The following is a 27,951-nucleotide window of genomic DNA, read 5'->3' as shown; positions in this document are numbered from 1 at the left end:
TTGCTTGTCTTCATCAGCCGGGGAATCGAATATAAAAGTTCATGGGTCATGTTACAGTTGTATCAAACTTTAGTTAAGTCACATTTGGAATATTGCGTGCAGTTCTGGTTACCACACTACCAGAAGGATGTGGATGCTTTCGAGAGGGTGCAGAGAAAGTTTAATCAGGATGTTGCCTTGTCTGGAGGGTTTGAGTTATGAGGAGAGGTTGGATAAACTCGGATTGTTTTCACTAGAAAGATAGAGGCTGAGGGCGACCTGATGGATCTTACAAAATTATGAGAGGCACAGATAGGGTGGATAGTCAGAGGCATTTTTCCCAGGTGGAAATGTCAACTACAAGAGGGCACGGGTGCAAGGTGAGAGGGGGAAAGTTTGGGGGAGAAGTGTGGGGAAAATCTTTCACAGAGGGTGGTGGGTGCCTGGAACACACTGCCAGTGGGGGTGGTGGAAGCAGGCATGTTAGCAATGTTTAAGGTGTATCTTGACAGACACACGTACAGGAGGCGAACAGTGGGATAGAAACCACTTGTGGGCGATAAGTAGTGTGTCTAAATAAGGATCATTATTGGCACAGGCTTGGTGGGCTGAAGGGCCTGTTCCTGTGCTGTTTTGTATTGAATATAAATACAGCAGCTGTAAGAGCAGCTCAGAGACTAGGAATACTGTGGTGAGTACCTCACATCCTGACTCCTGTTCCCCCCTTGCACCACCTCATCTTCTGCATACATACCAATAATTTCTCAGCTACTCAGATATAGTAAGAACTGCCGATGCTGGAAGGGTCCCAACCTGAAACGTCAACTTTCCTGTTCCTCTGATGCGACCTGGCCTGCTGTGTTCCTCCATCTCCACACTGTGTTATCTCTAATTTCTCAGCTACCATCAGTTCTGAATAAGTGTTGCTGAACCTGAAATGTTAACTCTGATTTCTCTCAACAGATGCTGCCAGACCTGCTCAGTTTTTACAATTTCTGTTTAAGATTTTTACATGTCCATTTCAGATCTTCCACTCAAGATATTTGCAGTCACATCATTATGATGCGTCAGCAGGACTGTGATGATGTTTTGTGGACATCTAAAACTTTGAAGCACAATCCATAGAGTCTCACAATTTACTGCTCAGTTCAAAGAACCCACTGAAGCGTTTCTGACATTTTGCTTGTTTTGTCTGGCAACAAAGGCCATGCCTGGAGAGTTTAAAGCCATGTAGTGTCTCTGGGAGCATTTCCTCAACCACAGGAAGAAGGTGATTGGATGACAGGATTTTCCCTGCTGTGGATAACAGAGAGCTATCTCAAGAATTCCCACAATGTATTTTGTCTCCCTTCTTAGAGATAGTTATGATGATCACATTCATGAGGAGCAGTTCATTTTCCTCACAAATCTTCACAGGAAGAGTGCACGGAGTTGAAGGTGAGCAAAAGTGCATTAGGTTTGAAGAGCTCAGTTGGAATATAATCAGGGCAGCAAACTCTGTTCAGTCCAAGAGGGGGAAATAAGTGTCTCAGTGTTAAAGTGGCCTGACTGACAACAGGAATTCCAAAAGCATCTCACAGCTAATCTGGGAAATATTCACAATCCCAGCTCCATTTCAGCATGATGAGAGGTTGGCTGCAGTAGCCATCAGTGTCCAGGCCACTGGGTTTGAACACCATTGTTATCAGGACTGGTTTGATGAAAACCATGCTGGAATATGTAAGCTCCAACAACAGAGATGAGTGGACCTCGCTGCCTGCCAGAACAACCGAAAGTTTGCAAGTCAAGGCAGCAGCTTGACATTTGATAAAGCTGAAAAGAACATTTCCAACAACTTTCAACCACAAAGCCAAAGTGAGAGCTGATCCCATCCAGGGTATAGTGCCGCTATCCTAGCTAGGTCACTCTTTAAGGATATGGAATAGGCCGTTTAGCACTGAGATGAGGAGGGCTGTCTTTACCCTGAGAGTGGTGAGCCTGTGGAATTCTCTGTCACAGAGCACAGTTGATGTCAAAACATTGAATATTTTCAAGATGGAGTTAAATATAGTTCTTTATGCTAAAGGGATCAAAGGGTATGGGAGAAAGCAGGAACAGGGTACTGAGTTGGTTGATCAACCATGGTCAAATTAAATGGTGCAGCGCATGGAATGGCTTGAAGGATCGAATGGCCTACTCTTGCTTCTATTCTCTATGTTTCTGTGTCTGTCCCTTGGCCAAATCCGTGGATGGACCATCATAGAGTCTTACAGACATACAGCACAGAAACAGACCCATCAGTCCAATCAGTCCATGCTGATCATAATCCCAAACTAAACTTGTCCCACATGCCTGTGCCTAGCCCATATCCCTCCAAACGTTTCTCATTCATGCACTTATCTAAATGTCTTTTAAACTTTGTAACTGTACCCGCATCCACCACTTCCTCTGGAAGTTCATTCCACACACAAACTACTCTGTGTAAAATAATTTGCCTCTCATGTCTTTTTTAAATCTTTCTCCTTTCACCTTAAAAATGTGCTCCCTAGTCTTGAAATCCCCACCCTAGGGAAAAGACACCTGCTATTCACCTTATCCATAGCCCTCATGATTTTATAAACCTCCATAAGGTCATCCCTCAACCTCCTATGCTCCAGTGAAAAAAGTCCCAGCCTATCCAGCTTCCCTTATAACTCAAACCTTCCATTCCCAGTAATATCCTGGTGAATCTCTTCTGAAACCTCTCTAGATTCTTAATATCTTCCTATAACAGGGCAACCAGAACATCGTCCTGTACAACCTCGACATGACGTCCCAACTCCTACACTGGAAGGTAACTTTGAGTAAATGGGAGAGTCACATTAAGGTTCAATGTGATCTTCAGCATGCAAAATGCAACAGCAGATACAAGGGAACCCCCTTCCCTTCCACATTTCCTGTCAATCAGTAAGTCATACAACATCCCAACTCATGGGCAACTAGAAATGGGCAAATAATGTTGGCATTGCCAGCAATGGCAACATCCCTAAATGCAACCTGTGGTCTTCAGGGATCCTGGCAAAGATCTAAAAGCCATGTTTAAATAGTGTAGAGAACGGCACTCTCCTTGGCTTTATGTTCTGTGGTTCTATTCTTAAAGAGTTGCATATTCTCCAGAAAATAATGGCAATTTGGAGTTGGAGTTTCTCCCAAGACGGGTCTGTGCATCATGTTCATTTACATTTACATTGGCTGTCCCATTGAACCCAGCAAAGAGAAAAGCTCAGGGAGAGGCCGGAAGCAGTTCACTGCCCTGTTTGCTTCACTTTGTGTACTCTTGTTCAGTTCAACCCTCCTTAATTGCCTGGCGCAGTTTGCACATGCAGCAGATTACTGCATATGTATAAAATTTCACCCTTAAACAATACCATATGACAAGGCTGAAATGCTTGGCTTTGTGAATCATGAAATCTGCTTTCTGCTCCTGGACAGCGAATGCTGTAACTGATGTTCATTCCTACCCACTCTCCGCATGCAATTCTCATAGAAATCCCTGCAGAGAGAAATGTAGGATCATCAACAGCCCTGCAACTCAATCAACCAGATGATTCCTTTTTTCCTGCTCTTCATTCTTAAATGCTTGTTTTCCCCTGGCCATTTCATCTTCATGCTGCTGTGTGTGTTGTCTGCAGCTCAGTGCAGAGATTGGGCAGCATCACAGCCACAGGCTGGGTGGATAGCGTTGGATTGCTCTGTCTTTGTTTGGTTACCAGTACAGGACATATTTCAGCTGCTCAGTGCGCTATTTCATCTTTAGGCTGAACCACACACCAACTTGGATATCTGTGATTAGATCACATTCAAATAGGATATAAGACCAAAACATTCATATACTTGTCCACCTGAAAGGATTGGATGAAAGCGGGATGCTTTCCAGCATGGGTGTCTCGTTCACTCTCTGCCCCATGTCCTGGGATGCAGGAGTTTTAAAGTTGTGCCATTATTCAGCATAGAGGAATGACTCACACAGAATAAGAATGGCAAGTTCAGCCTACACTTCCTATCCTTAAATTATTTCAAGCTTTGTGCAGCAGAGCAGCTGCATTAGCTTCAGGTTTCAGATTTCCTGGGAAAGGGACTACAGACAGGTCTGTGAAATGAGAGCTGCAGTGTGTTCCACAGAATTGACCCTTTGTTATAGTGAGTGTGTGGAGGAGGGGATGTACTGGGATGTTTTGGAGAACAGAATAGCTGCAAGATTAGGGCACTGATGCACTGATTGTGGTCTTTGTCAAATATATGTGAACCTTTGGGCAGAACAAGCAAGCTCCCAGCAGTGTGCGGACAACTGTATGTGTGTGTGTCTGTGTATGTGTGTGTCTGCGTGTGTGTATACCTGCGTGTGCTCCAATATGTCTGTGTGTGTGCGTGTGTGTGTGTGTATGTGTGCGCGCGTGCGCGCGCGGATACAGCTGTCCATCTGTGTGTGTCTGTATGTGTGCATCTGTATGTGTGCGTGTACACATGCCCATGTGTCTGTGTGTGTGTGCACATGTGTGCATATGCCGGTGGGCTCTGTGTGTGTGAATGTGTGGGTGTCAGTGTGTCTGTGTCTGCATGTGTGTGTATATGCCTGTGGGCTCTGTGTGTGTGTGAGTATGTCTGTGTGTCTGTCTGTGTGTCTGTGTGTGTGTGTGTGTGTGTATCTTTGTGGAAGGTGGATGCAGACATGTGTCACAGCAATGGATTCAAGGGGAGCGCAGTTGGTTGGAGTACATTAATAAAGAGTGGAATCAAGAAGCAGGGAGAACAATAATAATAGACCAAAAGCTATAAAGCTGCTCCCAACCAAATATTTAACATTGGCTGCATGTGCTTCCAGACAGAGCCTCAGATAACAACTAGCCGTTTCCTACTCCATACAGTGTGCATCTAGCAGACACAGCGCTGAATTGTACCGGACCTCAGAATCATTTTATAAAATGCTGTGTACTGTATCTGTGAAGTTAGTTAGTCAGGTATTCATAGTGACCGTTAATGTGTCTCACCCGTGTTCATACATGAGCAAGTTGAACATTTTAGTTATTGGATTGATAGTGTGATCGATAATGTGTGATGCTGTAAATGAAAGCTTTACTGAGGTTTTCAAATTACTTTAAACTAATTTTGGGGTTATTGGTCAGCATTTATTACTCATCACTAGTTGCCGTTGAGAAGATAGTGGTGAGCTGCTTCTTGAACAGCTGCAGTCTATTTGGTGTAACTCCACTGACAATGCAATGAAGGAGCGAGTTCCAGTGACCCAGTGATACTGAAGGAATGGCAATATATTTTCAAGGCAGGACAGTGAGTGGCATAGAGGGGAACTTGAAGATGGTGGTGTTCCCATGTACTTACTGCCTTGGTAGTGCTTATGGGTTTGGAAGTTGCTGTCCAAGGAGCCCTAATGAATTTCTGGAGGACATTTTGTAGATGATACACATTGCTGCTACTCAGTGCCAGGGGTGGAGGGAGTGATTTTTTGGATGTGATGTCAATCAGTTGGGCTGCTTTGTGCTGAATGGTGTCAAGCTTCTTGAATGTTAAAATGGAGAGTTTTCCATCACACTCCTGGGCTTTGTCTTGTAGGTGGTGGACAGGCTTTGCGGAGTTGGGAAATGAGTTACTCACCGCAGTATGCCTGGCATCTGACCTGCTCTTGTCACAGTACTTATTCATGTCCTCGGGGAAGGTCTGAGACAAGAGCCAATCATTATCCTTGCAGGGTATTACCTGATTCAGGTGAGGAAGTCACCAAACATTGGGTCTGGGCAGTAGCAGAAAATAGGAGGCGCAGTTCCAAGACAAACCTGGATGTGGATGCAGCTTCTACTCCAAATGGAAAAGGCTTCTGGCTGGCCATGTGTGTTCAATGTGTGTGATGAGTCAAACAAGATTCACAACCCAATTCAGACTACTCTCACCCCAAACAATTTTGGCGCGGCACGGTGGCTCAGTGGTTAGCACTGCTGACTCATAGTGCCAGGGACCTAGGTTCGATTCCAGCCTCAGGCGATTGTCTGTGTGGGGTTTACACACTCTCCCCTTGTCTTTGTGGGTTTCCTCCAGGTGCTCCAGTTTCCTCCCACAGTTCAAAGATGTGTAGGTTAGATGGATTGGCCATGCTAAATTGCCCATAGTGTCCAGTGATGTAAGGGTTAGGTGGGTCAGACATGGGAAATGCAGGGTCACAGGGGTGGGGTGCTCTTCAGAGAGTTGATGTGGACTTGATGGGCAGAATAGCCTGCTTCCACACTGTAGAGATTCTATTGCACGTATGTGGTTAGTCTAGTTCAGTTTCTGAAAGTGTAACACTGTTTCACGGGCTTGAGGAAAGGCAATCAGGTTGTATCATTGACAAGTTACAACATTTTCAGTAGGTACTGCCTAATCTGTTGCATGTTGTCAGCCTTTTAATTTTTTTAAATCAGTGTTTTGCTGAGATCTTTGAGTGATAAAAGCAGAAAATGCAGGAAACACTACACAGCATTTGTGTAGAGAGGATCAGACCTTCCCTTTCTTTCTCCACAGATACTGTCAAACTAACAGAATGTCTCCAGCATCTACAGTACTTTGTAACTGTTAACAGATTGATGTTAGTGGCTGAGTTTAACTCATTGTGTTCATAGCAGAGATGGATTTGAGGCCCTTTGAGTCTGGATGACTCTATCCCCTAGTCAGTAGCCTGAACTCTCACTCTATATCACCATGCACATGATTTATGTGATCAGTTATGAATGAGTCTTTTTACTTATAGAGTCATACAGTCATACAGCATGGAAACAGACCCTTTGGTCCAACCAGTCCATGTCAAACATAATCCTAAACTAAACTAGTCCCACCTGCTTGCTCCTGGTCCATATCCCTCCAAACCTTTATGTTTCATGTACCTATCCAAATATCTTATCTTGTGACAAAGAAATCTTTAAATTACTAAAATAATCAAGTGCCAAATTGTTTAAAACTTCATCCATTTAATGAATTAGCGAATTTTACTAAATTCATTGTTAAATCTCACAGTGTTCATAGGATATGTACAGACAATATGTTTAAGGGATTTTGCTGTGAAGCTGTTTGAAGTTCAGAGATTAGAAACAGTACTTCTCATAAAGCAGAGTCTGTCTCCAAAAAAAGAAGTATGATGATCCATGGATCATAACCTTGGGATCACCTATGGACATGTTGAACTTATCATTCCAATATGCGTGTTTTAAAAATGGACTGATAAAGCCAAAAGACAGCTGAGGATGTAGATTCAGGGGCTATCCAATAGAGTCCTGTATGAACTCGTGGAATGTCATACCTGGGCAGATTCAGGGAAACTTCAAACATAAACTACCAAGGAAGAGAATAACAAGAGACTGACCACCCACCCCCTTTCAGCACAATAACATCTCTTGCAGACATGTTTAGATTTTACCCTTACAGGGATATGTATAAACATAGTTAAAAACCACCTAAAGCCACTGGTTTACTGGCCTGATATCCCAGTGAGTGCACTACTCTGCTGTGCAAGTCACAACTTAAGAACAGCCATTAAATACACCTGCACTGCAAACGAAGAAAGGGAAAATGGTTTCTCATTCTGAATGCTGCCAGTCAGCCATGAAGGACTGAGGAATTTCAGTCAACTTGCTCAATCTGAAAACTGACTGCTTAATTACCAAAGTAACCTCTTCCTGTACCAACCAATGTAATGGCCACAATGTTCCACTATCTCCTCTTCACTGACCCGTTTATCTTCTTTTAAGCTTTTATCTGTTTTGGACTAATTTCATATTTCTAATCTGCTGTGTTTATTATTGCTTTTGTGTTTATTATTATTAATTAATTTACTAATGAATAAAATCACTGTTTTGCTAACTCAAGAAATTCTGACTAAATTGGCTCTTTTTAAAACATAAATTAATTTAGTCTGGGAGAAAGATATCAAAATTGAAGGGATCTTTTTAAATTAATCTTCTTGTGACTAACCAAGGGGATGGGTGAATAAAGAACAGTCAGTTCATCTGTCCTCACTGGTGAGGTGAATGATTTGGTGTATCCCAGATGGAATGGTAACAAATTGGGAACTTTGCTCAGGGGCTGCTGGTCATAAAGCAAGACAGAGTTGTTTTATGTTCCGGAGGATCAGGCAGCGTTGGGAAAGGAGGTGGGGTCATAGTGGGGTCTAGGCCCGAAACGTCAGCCTTCCTGCTCCTATGATGCTGCTTGGCCTGCTGTGTTCATCCAGCTCTACACCTTGTTATCTCGGGGTCATAGTAACATCACTGGGCTAATAATTCCAAGGCCAAGCTAAAGCTCTGGGGACATGAGTGTAAATCCAAGCATGGCATCTGGTGGAGTTTAAATTCAATGAATAAATATGGAATTGAAAGCTAGTTTCAGTTATAGAGACCATGGTTGTTGTAAATGACCCATCTGGTCCTTTTATAAAGCTGTACAGCGTGGAAACGGACCCTTTGGTCCAACTCGTCTGCACCAACCAGATATCCTAAATGGATCTAGCCCCATTTGCCAGCATTTGGCCCGTATCCTTCTAAACCTTTCATATTCATGTGTCCATACAGATGCCTTTTAAATGTTGTAATTGTACCAGCCTCCACCACTTCTTCTGGCAGCTTATTCCATACACACACCACCCTCTGTGTGAAAAAGTTGTCCCTCTCACCTTAAAACCATGCCCTCTAGTTGTTGACTCCCCCAACCTGGGGAAAAGACCTTGTCTATTTACCCTATCCATGCCCGTCATGGTTTTACAAACCTCTATAAGGCCAGCCCTCTGTCTCCAATGCCCCAGGGAAAATAACCCAGCCTATTCAGCCTCTTCCTCCAACCCTCCAATCCTGGCACCATCCTCATAAATCTTTTCTGAGCCCTCTCAAGTTTAACAACGTCTTTCCTATAGCTTCTTCAGTTCTGAATAAGAATCATGTCAGACTGGTAGCATTAACTCTATTTCTCTTCACAGATGCTGCCAGACCTGCTGCATTTCCCCAGCATTCTGTGTTTGTTACTAACCCTATAGTGCAACACACAGTCTATCCTCACATTGATGCTAAACTACATTCCAACACAATCTACATTGACACTGATTATATTCCAATGCCCATTATACCTCAGTAACCTCCTATATTGTATTCATATAGCCACTACAGTTCTGTATATAAGTGCATTATATTTTAATCAGAGCATGGCATATCCTAAAATTCACTACAGCACTCCAGACAAGTTCAGTTTATGTATCCAGACATTCAATGAAAGGAAATCTGCTGTCCTTACCCAATCTCGCCTACCTATGATTCCAATCACACAGCAATGTGGTTGACTCTTAATTATAGTCCCAAATGGTCAAGCAAACCACACCATTCAATAAATTAAGCAGTTAGGGACAGGCAATAAATACTACCATTAACAAGTAAAGAGAATCTAATCGTTGCCTTCTATTTAAACATTCAAGATTTTTTAGTTGGATCCTGATCGCTTTTGAGTTGCAGTCTGCTACATCCACACTTTCCAAAGCGGTGTTCTGGCTGAAAACTGTTCTTGACCTGGAGTATGGTTAAATAATCTCTTCATTCAATATAATCCAGTTGGTTATTAAACCACAAAACACTCAAACTAGCAAAATGAATATGGGTCAGTGATGTTAATACAAATGCAGACAGAAATATGAATCAGAAACCTTGACTGTAAAGATTATAAAATAGACACTTACATTTTCAACAGGGCATTAACTCGGGGAAAATAGTGCTACTTTGGCACAGAATGGTTACCTGATGTTAATTCTAGGTTTAATAAGACCCAAGAGAAGTCTAGCTAGAAAACAAGGTGCAGGGCTGGATGAACACAGCAGGCCAAGCAGCATCATAGGAGCAGAGAGGCTGACGTTTCGGGCCTGGACCCTTCATCAGAAAAGGGGGAGGGGAAGGGGGTTCTGAAATAAATAGGGAGAGAGTGGGAGGCGGATAGAAGAGGGATAGAGGAGAGGATAGGTGGAGAGGAAACAAACAGGTCGAAGAGGCGGGTTGGAGCCAGTAAAGGTGAGTGTAGGTAGGGAGTTAGGAAGGGGATAGGTCCGTCCAGGGAGGATGGACAGGTCAAGGGGGCGGGATGAGGTTGATCGGTAGGAGATGGAGGTGCGGCTTGAGGTGGGAGGAAGGGATAGGTGGGAGGAAGAACAGGTTAGGGAGGCAGGGACGAGCTGGACTGGTTTTGGGATGCGGTAGGGGGAAGGGAGATTTTGAAGCTTGTGAAGTCCACATTGATACCATTGGGCTGCAGGGTTCCCAAGCGGAATATGAGTTGCTGTTCCTGCAACCTTTGGGTGGCATCGTTGTGGCACTGCAGGAGGCCCAGGATGGACATGTCATCTGAGGAATGGGAGGGGGAGTTGAAATGGTTCGCGACTGGGAGGTGCAGTTGTTTATTGTGAACCGAGCCCTACTATCTCTAGCTAGAAAATGTTCCTTGTCATTATGAGCAAACATTGATAGGTGTAAACTTGGCTCATGGCCTTCACTTTGCCATACCTTACAGAGTACAGGACGCTTTAGAAGCTGCAGATAACCAGCTATAGAGCCTGTGCTCAGCAATGCCCTTTTAAAGTGTACACCCAACTCTTTTTGGAAAATAAGGTTTCAGTATATGTGAGAAAATTTGACTTGCAAACTTTCATTATATGGGAGAGGGTACTGTGGGACACTTGACTGAAAACTGGAGGCTGCACATTAAGTTACCTGTCTATAGATGAGGTCCAGTTCCAAATGAATCTGCACAGCTTCTGATTCTAAACAAATGTTCACTCAGTTCAGATTGGATGATGAATAATGGGCAGTGGAAGCTGGTTAGCTGTAACTGGTAGCAACAGGCTACTTGAACTAGCAGAGGTAAGAATGTCAGCTACAAGTTTTAACCCTGATTCTAGATTTTAAGATTAGCCATCTATACAGAAGTAAAAACAGTGAAATATTTAGCAGATTTTTCACACTCTGAATTGATCAGTGGCTGGTCAGGATTTCAATTGAGACCAGCATTACGAGTGGAATATTTATACAATGAATGATCCATAATTGAAGGAATTTCTTTTTCCAGTTACTGTCCAATAAAAACTGTGCTTTTCCAGCATCTTCTAATTTGTAGCATCATTCTATGTCAGGAATTGAACCTGACCCAGACAGTGAGTTCTTTAGTCTGTAATTCTCTGGTTGATAAGTAACAGTTATTCTGATACAAACACGGAGAATGCTGGAGAAATCAGATCAGCAGATCGAGCAGCATCTGTGGAGAGAGAAAAAGAGTTAACAGTTCGAGTTCAGTACGAATAGTCTTCAGAATGTTAGTTCTGATAGAGTGACATTAGGTTGCCTCACTTGTAAACTACTGAGCTGTTTCTGAATAGAATCTTCCTCACTAAGCTCGTGTTGTGGCTTGGTCGAGTTACCAAGAAACATGGAGCAAATAAACAGTTTGACTACAGACCAGCCCTGACCTTGCTACATTGAGAGAGCAAAGAACGAGCTTGGGATATGACATAACTTATTCTTATGTGGGATTCTGGAGTTAGCATCAAAATCAAAGAGAACACTCACCAATTTATACTGTCATGTAATCAGTATTATAAATCAAATAAAGATGATCCCATTGGGCACGTTAGCCAGGGTGTTTATTGTTGACGTAACTTATGCACTTATTCCCTGACTCCATATTATCTCTGTCATTCAACACATCCACATTGTCCTCTCCTGTAGGCTGACCTTTTCAGACTTTAGTTAAATGGCTTACTTCTACACATAGTTTCTGCCACACTCCTTGGCTGCTGCAGATTAATAGATTGTTAGTTACGGTGAATACAACTCAGGTGTGTCCAAGGCTAGTGGCAGCGCCCACCAAGGCAGTATCGTGCTTGTTTGAGCATGTGCAGGCAATGTAGAGCTTTGTCAATGAAATACCTCACCCTCTGAGAGACAGAGAAAAGCAGGTACTGAGTTGAGTGTAATCATTCATCTATGACAGGAACATTGCTGTGAAGACAATATCCTTTTTCCACTTGGTAAAGAGCACAGAGGTGAATGACTTGAGCATACTGCGAGTTTTGGGATAAAAATACTTCTTTTTAAAGTAGATGTTTTCAAAGAATTTTATTGATTGAGGAAGCTGAAACTTCCAAAGTCAACAAATCCAATGGAAAACATTGGTATAGGAGGCAAGATTAGTCATGAAAAATCCACAACCATTTTCTTAAAATTATTTCATGGGATTTGAGCATCACAGACTGGGCCAACATTAATTAGTCATTCCTAATTGCTCTGGAGAAGATGGTGTTGAGTTCCTTGCCACAATCCAAGGTAGGGTAGGTACACCCACAGTGCTGTTAGGAAACGAGGTCCAGGTAGGAATGGCAATAGAGTTACAAATCAGGATGGAATGTGACTTGGAGGGAAACTTGCAAATGATGGTGTTCCTATGCATCTGCTGCTGTTCTCCTTTGAGGTGATACAAGTTGTTTGTTTGGAGTATGTTGTATAAGGAGTTTCAGTGAGTTGCTTCAAAGCCTTTTATAGATGGTACACACCACGGGTTGCTGTGTGTCACTGATGGTTGGTGTGAATGCTGAAGGTGGCAGATGCAATGCCAGTCAAGTGGGCTGCTTTGTCCTGAATGGTGTTGAGCTTCTTGAGTCTTATTGGAGCGACACCCAGGCAAATGGAAAGTATTGCATGATACTCCTGACTTGTGCCTTGTAGATGGTAGGCAGGTTTTGAGGAGACAGAAGGTGACAGATTTGACACAGAATTCATAGTCTCTGGCTTGATCATGTAGTCATAGTACTTTTACAACTGGTCCAGTTCATGTTCTGGTCAATGGTAACCCCCAGTTTGTTAATAGTGGGCGGATTCAGAGATGGTAATTCCATTGAATGTCAAAGGTAGATGGTTGAATTGTCTCTTGTTGGTGATGGTCATAGCCTGGCATTTGTGTGGCACGAATGTCACTTGTCACTTATCAACCCAAGCCTGGATATTGTCCAGATCTTGTTGCATTCTGGCATGAACTGCTTCAGTGTCTGAGGAGTTGTGAATGATGCTGAACATTGTACAATCATCAGTGAACATCCCCACTTCTGACCTTATAATGGAGGGAAGGTCATTGATGAAGCAGCTGAAGATGGTTTGTCCTGGGGAACTAACCTAAAGAACTCACCAGCGATGGCCTGGAGCTGAGATGACTGACCTCTAACAACCATGACCATCTTCCTATGTGCTAGTTATGTCTCTAACCAGTGGAGAGTCTTTCCCCTTGATTCCCATTGATTCCAGTTTTGCTAAGTGTACTTGATGCTGTACTTGGTCAAATGCTGGTTTCATGTCAAGGGAAGTCACTCTTACTTTGCCTCAACAATTCAGCTGTTTCATTTATGTTTGAACCAAGGCTGTAATGAGGTCAGGAGCTGAGTGGCCCTGGTGGAACCCAAACTGGGCGTCACTGAGCAGGTTATTGCTGAGCAGGTGCTGCTTCATATCACTGTTAGTGACACCTTCCATCACTTTATTGATGATCAAGCATAGATAGATGGGGCGGTATTGTCCTGATTTTTGATCCAGGACATATCCTGGGCAGTTTCCCATATTTTCGGGTAGAAGTCAGTGTTGTCGCTGTACTGGAACAGCTTCGCTATGGATGTGGCAAGTTGTGGAGCACATTTCTCCAGTACTACTGCTGAAATGTTGTCAGGGCCCATAGCCTATGCAGTATCCAGTGTCTTCAACTGTTTCTTAATATCATAATCAAATTGGCTGAAGACTGGCATATGTGACACTTTGTATTTCTGGAGAAGGTCGAGATGGATCATTTACTCACTACTTCTGGCTCAAGATTGTTGTTAATGCTTCAGCCTTAGCTTTTGCACTGAGGTGCTGGGCTCTTCCATCAATAAGGATGGGAATATTGATGGAACTATCTTCTCCAGTGAGTGTTTAATTGTCCACCACTATTCACAACTGGGTGTGGCAGGACTGCAGAGCTTAGATCTAATCTTTTGGTTGTGGAATTGCTAAGCTCTGTCTAACATTTGCTGCTTTATGCTGTTTGGTGTGCAAGTAGTCCTCAGTGTAGCTGCACCAGGTTGATGCCTCATTTTTCAGCCTGGTGCTGCTCCTTTACACTTCATTAAATGTTGAATTGACAGATGGTTTTGTGTATTTGAATTCTAACTCCGTTATGCCCACACTTTACTGACAGATGTAAGAATGATCTCACAGGGGCTCGTCTGATGGCTGAGTGGTTAAATGCATCAGTAATGAAGTGCGCAGGCCAAAGCCACCCTAGATTCCAGCTCTGTTCTGGCTGACTGATCCTGCTCAGAGATGTCACGTGTGATTTAATCATCACTTAATGAGAGAGGGCATTATACCACATGTTGACGCTGAGCCCTGATTCAGCTCAGCGGTCAATGATTAATGATCCAGTAGCTCATGCTTCATAATGTGGTTGTCCAGTGAGTTATACTGCAGTATTCAGTGATCCAGTAGCTTATTATGCAGAATGTGGTGATCTAGTAGCTCATGCTGTGGAGTGTGGTGATCCAGTGTGTCATTCTGCAGAGTGTGGTGATCTAGTAGCTCATATTATGACCAGTGTGTCATTTTGTGAGTGCAGTCACATTAGGCACACACATTAAGAATGGCCACGTTACTAGAGCACAATTCCCAGCCCTGGCCAGGACAAGGGAAGAAGGGGAGAAGTCAGACAGTAGATACTGAGGTGTGGCCATGTAGACAGAGGTCGAGTCAGTGTTCTGAGCAGCTGTGCATTTTCCACATTCCACCGAGCACCATGTGGTTAATGGTCATTCCTCATTTGGAGATCGCTTATCAACTCCCTCCATTCTGCTTCATTCTGATTCTATCTTATCGTTGGCCATCAGTTGTCTGAGATTCCACTGTAAAATTTCAATCAAGTTACAATACCGGTCTGCATATCCACAGCCTGCTCACAAAGCAGCCCTCTTATTCCTGCACATCACAGCCAGGAATGTGTAAGTAACTGAGCGACACGTGAAAAATAGAAAGCTTGCACAGGCTGAGTATTGAGCTAACATCAGGTCCCTGCAGCCAACATGAATTGACTGATGGCCCTGTAGCCTGTGATATTGGTGAGACAGCAGCCAGCAAACTGTGTGTAAGAGAGAATAACCATTCACCACTGAAAGCACATGACAGATTACATTACAGTGAATAAAACAATTCACTGTTAGGATAGTGTCCTATTAAGTATCAGGGAAGATTCCTGAAGTATTACTCAGCTGTAAACCATTTTGTTTTTAATTTTATTTCTGATTTTCTCATTAATCTTGCTGTATTGCAGTCAAGCTGAATTGCTGCTGTTTTTGCAGAACTATTTGGATGATGTGATTTCTGTGAAGTGGGATGTGTTGTCATGCAGACAGAACTGATTCATCAATCAGATTGCTGCTAAATTAGTGGTGTGTAGGCACTGGGGGAGATATGAACAGGCACTGAATGAGCTGAGGTCTGCAATATTCTGCTGGTGCTGCTGGGAAATGCCTCTGCTTTCATTCTGATTGACATCACTGGACTGATGTACAGTGGGAAGCTCAAAAAGGGCCTTGTACTCTCTTCACGCCAAACTGGCCGGAGCTTTTGGGAAATGTAAAATTCACCGACATTCTGTAGGGTATTGTTTACAGCAGCAGTGGGTCACTCTCTGTTTCACAAAGCATATCCCTGAATCTGGAACAACTGCATCCAGTGAGGAGCAAATCAGATCCAGTACTTTGAAAGACGCATGGAGCAGTGCTAGACCTAATCCAAGGGAATGAAGCCGGTCAAGTAGTTGAAGTGTCCGTGGGAGATAGTGACCATAACTCTGTAAGTTTCAAAGATCTTATGGAAAGGAGTAAGGTTAGTTTAGAAGTGGCTAAGTTGTAGGAAGGCCAATTTCAATATCATGAGACAGGATCTGGCAAACACAGACTGGGAGCAGCAACTTACAGGTAAATCTATATTTGGAAAGTGGAAGTCTTTTAAAAGTAGTACGGTAAGAGTTCAGGGCTAGCATGCTCCTTGAAGAGTGAAGGGCAAGGACAGCTATCCAGCAAACACTGGATGTCAAGGGATAACGAGTTTGATAAAGAAAAAGAAGGAAGCATTGGACAGGTACAGCGCATAAAAACACGGAGGAGGCTCTTTGGGAAACACAGAGTGTATGGGGGTGCTTAAAAACGAAATTAAGAGGGCAAAGAGGGGCCAGAAAATATCTTTGGCAGAGATGATTATGAAAAGCCCCAAAGCATTTTTTAAGTATATTAAGAGTAAGAGGAATACCTGGGAAAGAGTGGGGCCTATTAGAGGCCATAGGGGCAATCTGTGCGTGGAGCCAGGTCAGGACTTAGATGAATGTTTCCTATGTGCATTCACAGAGGAGAAAAATATTGTAGCTGAAGATTTCAGTTCTGATGGTGAGGTTCCAGAGCATGTTAAGAAATAAAAAGGAGGGAGTATGAGATGTTTTAGCGGGCACAACGGTGCATAAACCCCCAGGGCCTGATGAGATGTATTCCAGGCTGCTATGGGAGGCCAGCAAGGAGATAGCTGGGGCCCTGGCGGGGATATTTAATACTTTGCTGACCACAGGTGAAGTGCCAGGTGACTGGAGGAAAGCTAATGTGGTTCCTTTGTTCAAGAAGGGCAGAAGGGTTAGGCCAGGTAGTTACAGACCAGTTATTCTGACATCAGTGGTAGGGAAGTTATTGGAAAAACATCTGAGGGATAGCTTTAACGAACAGTTGGAAAGGCAGGGATTGATCAGGGATAGCTAACACAGATTTGTTGGAGAGAGATCTGCAGTTGTTGGTTGGTTCACTGGGCTGACTGGATTTCATGCAAACGTTTCATCCCCTTTTAGGAGAGAGATCAGTCTGACTAATTTAATTGAGTCTTCTGAAAAGGTGACTAAATATACTGATGACGGTAGTGCAGTTGATGTGGTTTACATGGACTTCAGTGACGTCTTTAACAAGGTCTCACATGGCTGGTCCAAAAGGCAAGAGTCCATGAGCATCAAGGCAAGTTAACAAACTGGACCCAACAGTAGCTTAAAAATAGAAGGCAAAGGGTGATGGCAGAGGGATGTTGTTCTGATTGGAAGCCTGTGTGCAGCGGGTGTGCAGGTATAATTAGCAAGTTTGCAGATGACACAAAAATTGTTGGTGTTGTTGATAGTGAGGAGAATGCTCTCAGACTATAGTCTGATATTGATCGGCTGATAAATTAGGCAGAGCAATGGCAGATGGATTTAATCCCAATAAGTGTGAGGTGATGCATTTTGAGAGGTCTAATAATGGAAGGATTTACACAATGAATGGTAGGTCCCTAGGGAGTACTGAGGAACAAAGTGACCTTGGTGTACACGTCCATAGTTCCCTGAAGGTGTCAACACAGGCAGACAGGGTGGTGAAGAAGGTATACCGGATGTCTGCTTTTGTTAGCCAGGACTTAGAATATAGGAGCAAGGAAGTCCTGTCACAACTTTACGTACATGAGGAACAAGAGAATGACCAGAGAAAGGGTAGGGCTGATCAAGGATTGTAAAGGGAATTTGTGTACAGAGCCTAAAGACATAGGAGAGGTCCTTAATGAATACTTTTCTTCAGTATTCACAACTGAGAGGGACCTAGTTGTAGAGGAGGACAGTGTGAAATAGGCTGGTAGGCTAGAGGAGATGGATGTTAGTAAGGAAGATGTACTAAGAATTTTGAGGAACTTGAAGGTAGATAAGTCCCCCAGGCCTGATGGGATTTATCCAAGGATTCTATGGGAAGCGAGGGAAGAGATCGCAGGGCCTTTGGTGATGATCTTTTCGTCCTCACTGTCCACAGGTATAGTGCCGGAAGATTAGAGAGTGGCAAATGTCATTCCCTTGTTCAAAAAAGGGAATAGGGATAACCCTGGAAATTACAGACCAGTTCGTCTTACATCAGTGGTGGGCAATTTATTGGAAAGGGCTCTGAAGATAGGACTTATGATCACTTGGAAAGGCACAGTTTGATTCGTTATAGTCAGCATGGATTTGTGAGGGGTAGATTATGCCTCACAAACCTTACTGAATTCTTTGAAGAGGTGACCAACACGTGGATGAAGATAGAGCAGTGGATGTGGTATACATGGATTTAAGTAAGGCGTTTGATAAGGTTCCCCATGGTAGGCTCATGCAGAAAGTAAGGAGGCATGAGATAGGGGGAAATGTGGCAGATTGGATTCAGAATTGGCTGACCCTTAGAAGACAAAGGGTGGTAGTGGACGGAAAATATTCAACATGGTGTTCAGTTACGAGTGGTGTACCACAAGGATCTGTTCTGGGTCCTCTTCTATTTGTGATTTATGTAAATGATTTGGATGTAGGAGTGGAAGGGTGGATTAGTAAGTTCGTGGATGATACGATGGTGGGTCGAGTTGTGGATAGTGCGGAGGGCTGTTCTAGGTTACAAAGGGACACTGATAGAATGCAGAGCCGGGCTGAGAAGTGGCAGATGGAGTTTAACCCTGAAAAGGAGATTCATTTTGGAAGGACAAATTTGAGAGCAGAATACAAGGTTAACGGAAAGACTCTTGGCAGTGTGGAGGAGCAGAGGGATCTTGGGGTTCATGTCCACAGTTCCCTGAAAGCTGCCACCCAGGTGGATAGAGTTGTTAAGAAGGCGTATGGTGTGTTAGCTTTCATTAATAGAGGGATTGAGTTCAAGAGCCGTGAAGTTATGCTCCAGCTATACAAAAGCCTGGTCTGGCCACATCTGGAGTATTGAGTCCAGTTCTGGTTGCCTCATTACAAGAAAGATGTGGAAGCATTGGAAAAGGTACAGAGGAGATTTACCAGGATGTTGCCTGGAATGGAGGAAAGGTCTTACGAGGAAAGGTTGAGAGAGCTAGGGCTTTTCTCTTTAGAACGACAAAGGATGAGAGTTGACTTGATAGAGGTCTACAAAATGATCAGAGGTATAGATAGAGTGGATAGCCAGAAACTTTTTCCTAGGGTGGAGGTAGCTATTACAAGGGGACATAGTTTTAAAGTGAAAGGAGGTAGATATCGGGGAGGTAGGTAGAGGTAGGTTCTTTACTCAGAGAGTGGTAGGGGCGTGGAATGCATTGCTGGAGAGGGTAGTAAGAGTCGGCCTCATTAGGGGCATTTAAGCGGCGATTAGATAGGCATATGGATGATAGTATAAGGTAGGGGTGGAGGTTAGATAGACCTTAGGTTTAGGGTAAAAGTTTGGCACAACATCATGGGCCGAAGGGCCTGTACTGTGCTGTACTGTTCTATGTTCTATGTTTACAAAACATTGATTAGGCCTCAGGTAGTATACTGTCTGCAGTTCTGGTTGCCACACTATCAGAAAGATGTGATTGCACTGGAGAGGAAATGCTCAGTTATGAGGAGAGACTGGATAGGCTGGGTTTGTTTTCCTCACAGCAGAGGAGGCTAGGGAGGACCTGATTGAGGGAGACAAAATTATGAGAGGCAAAGACAGAGTAGATCATGAAAATCTTTTCCCCATGGCAGACATGTCTAAGACCAGAGGGTCTTAAGGTCAGGAGTAAGTGGTTAGAGGGGATCTGAGGAAACATTTTTCCCTTAGAGGGAGGGAGAAATATGGAACATGCTGCCCAGTGATCTGACAGTGACTTTAACTTACCCGATTCCAGTTTCAACATCTGAAGGGTGGATAGCAGGAATGGGGAAGATAGGTAACTGAGTTGCTTGCAGAAGGCGAGTTAGTCATTTAAATATTATAACTGGGCTGTGTACCTCAGATTTAACCTAACACAGAAAGGCCACATTTCCAAATCCCCAGGAATCCCAGCAGCTGAAGGGAGGTGAGCGATACATTTATGGGGAAAGTAAGTGTTTTTATGGCACTGCTTGTGGGATAAGAAAACATGAGTACTTCCTTCCAGTCCATCAAGCTTATCTTCTCTGCCTGTCCAGGACTGCTGAGCACTGCACTCTCCACCTCGTTCCAGCTGCAGGCAGGATACCTACTTTAAAAAATAACATGCTATGTACTTGAACCTGCGCAGCATTTAGGGAATTAGCCATCCCGCTAATAAATCCACCCCTAAGCAATAGCACAGCCATTGCTTCTGCAGTTCAGTTTTGAAATTAACTTCCTGCCTTCACAAGCTGTGGTTATTAAACTGTATTTTAACAATTCTGTGATACTGCTCATAATAATTTTACTTAAAATCTTTCCTTTGCTTTCCTTAAGTTGTTGAACTATAGAGATTGTGGTCACCTTCCAGAGCCTTGCCCACGTAGCCATGCTCATTGTTTAGGTCTAGACAGTAAAGTTTGTCTCTTCATCTGTTGCAGATGGCTGCAGCTGAGTGCAATCCCATATCAACAATCACTCGCAAGTGTGCACTTTCCAGCAACTTTGCTGTGTTGGATTCCAGACAGGAAATCCTGGATGATCTGTGTTCTGAGTATGCAAAGTGCTTCCTCAAAAGCACTCAACTGATCTTGGTAAATCTCTTTCTCTCTCTCTCCCTCTGTCTCTCTCTTACAAGCACTGGACATAATTAAAATAAAAGTGATTTTGGGCATGTGCTGGCCAGCAGCCAGAAACATGGCTGTTTTTATTTTAATCTGAGCGCCCTCTCAAGGGGCTGATCTCATGAGGCCTTAAACTGAAACAATTTGTGCGCCTACGCATAAATAATTGCTTCATCTTGGCAATTCTGTTTTCCAAGTTGCTGTCAGCTATGTGAAGATGTTAAAGTTCACATTGTTGCGTGCAAGAGGATTATTTAACCTCTTCATCACCTCAGACTGTTTAACACAGACTTTTTAACTCAAACCCATCTCACTCTAAAGATTCTGTACCAGCACTGCCACCTCACCCTCCAAAAAAACTAAAGTAGGAATCAGGTATAAACGAAAAATTGTAAATTGAACTGTTGGAATTTAATATTAGACAAGAAAATCGATGAGGCACCAACCAGTACTGCTTAACACAGCTGAGGGCCACCTAGACAGACAGGAATTGGAGGAGGCTGTACTGCTACTTGAGCCAAATCACCATCTGTGTTCTAAGACTGTACCTTATCTTTGATCCATACTTGTCAACATCTTTGGTTACCAAAGGTCTGTCAATTTCAGATTTAAAATTAGCAACAGATCTGGAATTAACATTCAGAGTTGGGCTGGTAAGTTGGTAAGTCAGTAACGTTTGCTCAATAAATATCTCCATTAAGAGCAAATCTAACAAGCTCCCATGGATATTAAATGGCATTATCAGCAGTAATTGCATGACCAACAACATCCTGGGAGTCACAATTGACCAGGTGTTAACTGGACCAGTCACATAAATACCGGAACTACAGGAACATGTTAGAGGCTCGGAGTTCTGTGTTGAGATATCTACGCCCTGCCTCCCAGACTGATTGAGTGACGCTCTAAGCACCTTAAACATTCACTCCCTCCACTACTTACCTACTCTGGTCACATGATGAACTGCTGCAACTTGCCAAGGTTCATCCACTTGTACTTTCCAAACTTGCGATCACTACTACATCGAAGGACAAGAACAGCAGATGTACCTGCAATTTCCTCTCCAGCCCCATTCTGACTTGAAAATATATTGCTATTGTGTTAACCCTTGCAGCAGGTATGTGATATACTTTTAAGGGCCATACGCATGACATCATCATCACATCATTGCACGGGAGCTAATGGGATAAAGTTCTCAGTCTCCATCTTCCTGAGTATGACATGCTGAGGGAAGTGCACTCCAATAGATCCAAATTGGTTAGCTTGAGCGCAGAAATGTAAGTGCCTGTGACTATCACATACAGATGTAGATGAAAGTGCTGTAGGCTTGTTGATTTCTTCAGTATACATGACCCATTTTTGATCTTTATGTGAGCTAACATAAGTCACACAATCTGATATTGGCAGATCATTAATATATCACACCCCCACACGTTACAGCCATTATATCATCTCAGTCCCTTTGCTGCTGGTGTTAGTACATTTGGCAAACCTCACATGCCTTCATGAGTTGCTGAATACCCTGACTCACCCCTGGCCAGTGCACAGATTCACGTGCTCGGCACCTTGAACATTCAATACCTATGTGTCCTTAATGGAACATGGTCATGACATCTTGGTGTAGATCGTTTGGTACTTGGACTTGAAAATGACTTGCTGTAATATCTCAAGTTCATCACTGTATGGCCAAAATGAGCAAATGTTCTCAGGAACTTTCTTAATACTGTCAGACCACCCTTGGATATTGGTCTCTTGCAACTCCTGTAGTTGCCCATCTTTGGCAGTTTCCATTTCCAACTGTTCAGAGTGGCTCCAACCAAAGTCGAATAGCTCTACCTGAAGAATAGATTCATTCCAGGAGTCTAGAGCATCCACATGTAGAGAAAGAGGGCCATCTTGGTCTAGTGTGAGTTTATTAATTTGCTCAGCGTGTCACACATAATCATCCAGCTGCATGCCTTCAAAGTCACACCTATGTGCCTTTGACAAAACAAGCTCTACAAGTAACAGTGGTCCTCTTGCTTGTGGCTTTTAAAAAATAATTCTCATGCTTACAGTCCTTTTCAGTGGTGAATTTATTGCTGAGTAGGTGTTAAAGCATGTGATACCAAATCCCAGAGCTAATATCTCATGCTCTACAGTGGAATTGTTGGCTTGCACAGCTAATAGAAATTTTGAACCAAACATAGAAACATAGAAGATAGGAGCAGGAGGAGACCATTTGGCCCTTCGAGCCTGCTTAGTCATTCTTCACGATCATGGCTAATTGTCCAACTCGATAGCCTAATCCTGCTTTCTCCCCATAACCTTTGATCCCATTCGCCCCAAGTGCTATATCTAGCCGCCTCTTGAATACATTCAATGTTTTGGCATCAACTACTTCCTGTGGTAATGAATTCCAGAGGCTCACCACTCTTTGGGTGAAGAAATGGCTCCTCATCTCCGTCCTAAATGCTCTACCCCGAATCCTCAGACTGTGATTCCTGGTTCTGGACACACCCACCATCAGGAACATCCTCCCTGCATCCACCCTGTCCCCAGTCCTGTTAGAATTTTAAGTCTCTATGAGACTCCCTCCTCATTCGTCTGAACTCCAGTGAAAACAATCCTAACCTAGTCAATCTCTCCTCATACGTCAGACCCGCCATCGCTGGAATCAGCCTGGTAAACCTTTGCTGCACTCCCTCAAGAGCAAGAGCATCCTTCCTCAGAAAAAGGAGACCAAAACTGCGCACAATATTCTAGGTGTGGCCTCACCAAGGCCCTGTATAACTGCACCAACATATCCCTGCTCTTGTACTCGAAACCTCTCACAATGAAGGCCAACATACCATTGCCTTCTTTACCGCCTGCTGCATCTGCATGTTTACCTTCAGCGACTGGTGCACAAGCACACCCAGGTCCTGCTGCACATTCCTCGCTCCCAATTTACAGCCATTCAGGTAGTAATCTGCCTTCTTGTTTTTGCTTCCAAAGGGAATAACCTCACATTTATCCATATTATACTGCATCTGCCATTGATTTTCCCACTCACCCAACCTGTCAAGATCATGCTGAAGGATCTCTGCATCCTCGTCACAGTTCACCCTCCCACTCAACGTAGTATCATCTACAAACTTGGATATGTTTCATTTTGTTCTCTCATTCAAATCATTAATATATATTGTGAATAGCTGGGGTCCCAGCACCAATCCCTGGACAGAGTAAGTTGATCCAAAAACGTTCATCTGGCTAATGTTGATCTGGCATTTCATGCTGTTCAATGCCAATGCATGTTGCTTCATTGCTGCCATCATTAGGTGCAGGTTGTACTCCTACTCTGCCTTTGTTTGACCCCTGACCACAATCTCAGCAGCTCTGCAAACAGAGCCAGGTTCATGTTCAATAATCATATCCATGTGCTCTGAGACGTCACTGCACAGTCACTGCATCAAAATCCTAGAACTTTTTCGCTAACAGCATTGTGGGTCTCCCTACACTCCAAGGGCTGCAGAGCTTCAAGAAGGCACAGTAACATCACATTCTTAAGGGCAAATAGGACTATAAGACTACATAATATAGGAGCAGAATTAGGCCATTCAGCCCATTTTGTCTGCTCTACCATTTGATCATGGCTGATGTGCTTCTCACCCCAATTCCCCTGCCTTCTCCCCATAACCCCTTACTAAACAGGAACTTATCTATCTCTTAGCCTCCAAAGCCTTCTGTGGAGATGAGTTCCACAGATTCACCACCCTCTGGCTGAAGAAATTCCTCCTCATTTCAGTTCTAAAGAGTTATTCCTTCACTCTGAGGATGTGTGCTTGTGTCCTAATCTCTCCTATTAGGGAAACATCTTCTCCATGTCCATTCTATCCAGGCCTCTCAGTATTCTGTAAGTTTCAATGAGTTCCTGCCTCATCGTTCTAAGCCCCATCAAGTACAGACCCAGAGTCCTCAACCGCTCCTCATATAACAAGCCCTCCATCCCCAGGATCATTCTTGTAAACCTCCTCTGGGCTGCCTGCAAGGCCAGCACATCCTTCCTTAGATACGGGGCCCAAAACTGCTCACAATATTCCAAATGTGAACTGACCAGAGCCTTGTACAGACTCAGTAGAACATGTCTGTTCTTTTATTCTAGCCCTCTTGAAATGAATGAATGAAGGGATGGGCAATAAATACCAAAATCCCATTATTGAATTTTCAGCAAATTATTTTGGCTTTAGTTTGCTCAAGTGACAGGGGTAGGGAGTTGTGTGTTCAACATCTGAAATGTACAAGAAGGTGGCACAGTGGTTCAGTGGTTAGCACTGCTGCCTCACAGCACCAGGGACCTGGGTTCAAATCCACCCTCGGGTGACTGTGTGGAGTCTGCGCATTCTCTCTGTGTCTGCGTGGGTTTCCTCTGGGTCTCTGGTTTCCACCCACAGTCCAAAGATGTGCAGGTTAGGGTGGAACGGCCATGCTAAATTGCCTGTAGGTGTTTCAGGGATGTGAGGCTTAGGTGGGTTATAAGGGTCTGGGTGGGATGCTCCAAGGGTCGGTGTGGACTTGTTGGGCCAAAGGGCCTGTCCTCACACTGTAGGGATTCTATGATTCAGGATAGCTGGTGGTGCACAGGAGGGCAGGAAGGAATAAGCAGCTGAAAATGGCAACAATTGAATTTCTAGGTCCCTGCATTGAAAAGCTATTTGCAAAGTTGTATTGTTTTCTGAGTGGCAAACTTTGCTTCTTTTCATCTACTTGAAGAATTATACAGCATAACTGCTTGAATATTCACTTGTTCGTTGACTTCATCTCTTAAACTTTAGTTGAAACCTGTTAAGATGCTTTAACAACATTGAACAGTGACATAAGATCTTATATAAGATTGCCTAGAAATTACAAAGGGGGCTTGTTCATTTTCCTGTGCATTAACTAAGATCTCACAGATATAAAAGTACAAACAATCAGACTGGAATAGATGAGGAGTTAGGTCTCTCCCAAGAGACTCATTGAGGGCTGAACTAATTCAGGAAAATGAGGCTGGCAATGGGCCAGATCTGTGACCAATAAGCATCAAAGAAATAGTCATGGAAAAGTGGAGAGTCAAGCAGATTATTTGATGCTAATAATTTGTTGAAGAAAAACAATGATGGATGCTTAATAAAGCGCTTTGAAATACACTTAGGGAATTTTACAATATTTTCAGTCAGCAATATTTCCATGGTGACACAGCTTGCTTTAATTTTCCTGCTGTTTAACAAGTGATGTCCATGTGTTCAGGATTGTTTCTACAGTTTAAACAGTTCCACACAAGGTGCGATTCCCTCAGCTGTGGCAACATAGGTCTTGGACTCGAGCTCCAACTCTGCACACATTCACAGCTCGGATTTCAGGCTATGTGCCTTCATTTCTCTTCAATGGAATGTTTCGCTTTTCACATTGGCTTTTCACTTTTTAGGTCAAGTTAAAAAAAACAGCCCAAAGCTGGAGGAGGATTGTGTAGTGGAGACACACCTGAAATGGGAATGGTAGATTTTATGTTAGACAGCATTGAGACTGTGGATTGGGGGTTAGATAGTGTCGGGAATGGGAGGCAGATAGCTTTGGATCAGCCATGATCGACTCAGTGAGCCATATGGCCTAATTCTGCTCCTATATCTTATGGTCTTATGGGTATCAAGCAGTTTTGGGATGTGCCAGGCAGTATTCTGACTGTGGATTGGGTGCAAGGCAGAGTTGGAACTGTGAATTAGGTCTAAGATAGTGTTGGCACCGTGTATTGGATGTCAGGGACAGTTTTGGCTGTGATTTGATTGTAAGGCAGTAATGGGTCTGTGGATCAGGTGTCAAGCAGTTCTGAGGAAAGGTCGCTGGGCCCAAACCGTTAATTTGGATTTCTCTCCACAGATGCTGCCAGATCTGTTGAGCTTTTCCAGCAATTTCTGATTTTGTATCAGGCAGGGCTGGGACTTTAATCATGATTTCAACACCATGAATTCTACAGCAAATGTGAATCCCAAAGTACAAAAAGAAAGAAACCTCATCAAGGAACTTAGTCACTTTCTTATCTTGAACAATTGCTTATGGGAAGTTATTGGGTTCCGGCTGTTGTTTACTTTTCAATCATACTTATGTCACTCTCTCCTTCCATTTATAAATTTCTCCCTTTAATAAATTTTCTATCTTTTCTATATCTCTCATGTTGTAACTCTCTTACCTTGTTTTTATTTCTCTTACCCTGCTTCCTGACCCAGCGTTTCTTTCCTTTCCCTTCTGTTCTTGTTCTTTCCCAGTGTCTCAATTTCTGTTCCAAGCCATGAAGACAGGATAAAGCTGCAAACAGTAAAACTGTCGCCCACATAAACACCATTCCTTCATTCCTGCCTAACCAATCCCCTGCTTAAAACACACAGCATCTGCTTCTCTTTAGCTGATGGGGTACAGCTAATGTCTTATGTCAGGAGTCTGTGTGGGAGGCAACCAATTGGCACTGAGTTCAGGAGAACCAGGTCAAAGCTGTCTTATATGATAAAGTGTGTGCACCACTGAAGCCTCTCTTTAGAAACTTGTTTATCAGAGCAAACGTGTCATCATTTTAAAATGATTTGAAGAGTTTATCAGCCTCCCTCCTCTTTATCCTAAAAAAACATTAAGTACTAACATTAGTGGCTGTCTAGTCATGTGGACATGCATGTACACATATCTGAACTTATCCATAGAAATGTTTCTGTCTACATGTAGTGTACATGTGGCATCTGCAATTGCTGATATTGCAGACATCAATGCAGCTGCTTTGCAATTATGAAGGTCAAAGATAAAATCTTTGCTGCATTTCTGATTGAGATCAGGTGCTGTACCTGAATAGTATCAACAATATTTTAGTCCAGAGTTGGCCAGACTCAATCTGAGACCTTCTATTTTCATGGCTTATTGTCACAGTGAAATTATCCACATTGGCACCTTTATATTCCATTATTCACACTTACACTCACATCTATTCTCAGTTATTAACGGAAGATATTGACACTCAACAATTTAAAGCAGGTCAGGTAGAGCAAAACATCTTGATTTGCTTCATAAAAGATTAAAACAAATGCTGTGAACAAATTCAGAGCAGTTTTGATGATTTAAACTTGGTGGAATTGAATTGAAAGGATTCAAACTGGGCACAAGTGGAGAAGCAAGCTGACAACAAGACACCAAAAAAACACAAGACAGAACAACACACACACACAGCAAAACAAAATGCACACAGCAAAACAACACGCACACAGCAAAGCAACATGCACACAGCAAAACAACACGCACACAGCAAAACAACACGCACACGGCAAAACAACACGCACACGGCAAAACAATACACACACGGCAAAGCAACACGCACACAGCAAAGCAACACACACAGCAAAGCAACACACACACAGCAAAACAACACGCACA

At 43.3% G+C, this 27,951-nt stretch overlaps 1 protein-coding gene across 4 annotated transcripts in view; it reads right to left on the bottom strand.

Moving 5' to 3' along the window:
* The window catches only part of gtf2f1 (general transcription factor IIF, polypeptide 1), a 152,325-nt gene that overhangs the window by 123,601 nt on the left and 773 nt on the right, over window positions 1-27,951 (bottom strand). The window lies entirely within an intron of this gene.

Source organism: Rhincodon typus, chromosome 38 (genome assembly GCF_021869965.1).
Source record: "Rhincodon typus isolate 14 chromosome 38, sRhiTyp1.1, whole genome shotgun sequence".
Taxonomy (NCBI): Eukaryota; Metazoa; Chordata; class Chondrichthyes; order Orectolobiformes; family Rhincodontidae; genus Rhincodon; species Rhincodon typus.
The sequence above is the reverse complement of the archived record's forward strand: the minus strand, read 5'-3'. Positions and strand labels throughout refer to the sequence as shown.